Here is a 1872-nt window from a genome sequence, read left to right on the forward strand (position 1 = left end):
GCCGCTATAGATAAAGACCTTTAGCGGCGCTTTTTCCCACAAACGCCGCTATAGAATAGACCTTTAGCGGCGCTTTTCACACAAACGCCGCTAAAAACATATCTTTTAAAATTTTTTTTAAATAATATTTATTTCTATGATAAATATTATATTATGTTTTAAGGATAAATAAAAATATTATTTAAATTAAAATTTCTACGAAAATTTTAACTTTAAAACTAAATATAAAAATTAATGAATTTAAATTTGGAATTTAAAATAATAAATTAATAACACAATTGAAATCCAAAAGTTAGAACTCTTAAGTAAAAATAAAAATTTAGAATCAAAACTAAAATAAATAATACATATGCAAGATAATAAAACATACAATGCATTTTCTTAATCAAATAAATAATACATTTACTTAATCAAGGAAATTTTGTACATCATTGAAGTCACACCATCAAATCTGTACCCATCAAACTTATACTCCTCAAGCCACCATCTTGCATTTGAAAGAAGATACCTCAGTACCTAAAGCAACAATTAAGAAATAATATTTACAACTGGAAGGGAGGCAGCCAAAATCTTTAAACAAGCTATTGATTAAGAAATGTTTAGGTAGAAGTACATACTTCCCAGCTTCCATAATTAAAAAGGCGAGAATCCCACACCGAGTGGTGACCCCTTGACCCCGTGTGGAAGTAATGATCATTAGTTCCATCAAACACGTTCAACCCATCTAACACATTATTGGAAGCATGGCTGTTTTCATAAAACAGCATTCAGATACAAGTAGATAAGAAAATAAAATTATGTTTATTAACTCTTACAAATTAAATCTTGTAATTGGATAAAGATTGGGATTGATACCCACTCCACTACAACAAATATGAAAATTATATGGAAAGAACATAGGAAAATATGTAGAAATAGAACAATGATGAAACTGTGAAGATAAATAGATAGAAATAAAACAACAAATCACGCTTAATTGGTCTCTTATATTAGTAAAATAGAAGCTAAAATATTTAATCCAAAGACAGACTCGGTTTAAGCAACTCAAGAAATGCATTGGACCTAAACGTGTTTCTTGAGCATAAAACATAAAGGCATAGTAAATTGAAATCCTCCTCTTCTACATGACTCTATTAGGAAAAAGGTAATTTAGATTTATACCGATTATAATTTAGATTTATACCGCCTATAATTTAGATTTATACCGTAGGGAATAGGGATTTAGATTTATACCGCCTATAATTTGCTTCTTTTGAAGTAACATGTAGCAAACAATTAGTCTATATAAATAAAAGAAATAAAAGTATATAGTAATATCCTCTCATTAAATACGCATATTCACCATATTTCATTCATATAACTCTTGCTAGGATTTAGATTCATAACTATTGATAATTTCTTTGAATCAATCTATAGGAAACAATCATCATCACATAAAACCAAAATCGAGAGCAAATAGCAATTTCACTCTGCTAGAATATAAGAAGATATTAAATCATACTATACCATCAATGCATGATCCATCATATTCCAGTTTATATAATTATTAGATATAATATGATTAACCCAAATGAAGACCAACCAACATATTTAAGCATAAGGGTATGGGAAAATAAATTACCTCGATTAGCTTTGGATTATTTTCAACGACACGCTTAAGACCTTCATCAGTAATCCTTTGGCAATCAACCAGACTCAAGCATTGCAAGCTACCTTGGCCTTTACCAGTTATTTGTAAAAGAACATCATCCGTAATCTTCTCATTCAGTGGCAGATTTATGTGAATATCCCTCCATAAAAGAGGATCATTCTGAACTATAGATCGCAGAGATGTGCAAACATTCTCAATAAGAAAAAGATCCCGCACACCCA

At 29.6% G+C, this 1872-nt stretch overlaps 1 non-coding gene across 1 annotated transcript; it reads right to left on the minus strand.

Moving 5' to 3' along the window:
* Positions 1-259: 259 nt before the first annotated feature.
* LOC105790924 (uncharacterized) lies at positions 260-741 on the minus strand. Its single transcript, XR_008198309.1, has 2 exons — positions 618-741; positions 260-516 (listed from the first exon to the last, which is right to left on the minus strand). It is a non-coding gene; the product is annotated as an uncharacterized LOC105790924 (transcript).
* Between the last annotated feature and the right edge of the window lie 1131 nt (positions 742-1872).

This window comes from Gossypium raimondii, chromosome 8, assembly GCF_025698545.1.
Source record: "Gossypium raimondii isolate GPD5lz chromosome 8, ASM2569854v1, whole genome shotgun sequence".
In the NCBI taxonomy this organism is placed as follows: Eukaryota; Viridiplantae; Streptophyta; class Magnoliopsida; order Malvales; family Malvaceae; genus Gossypium; species Gossypium raimondii.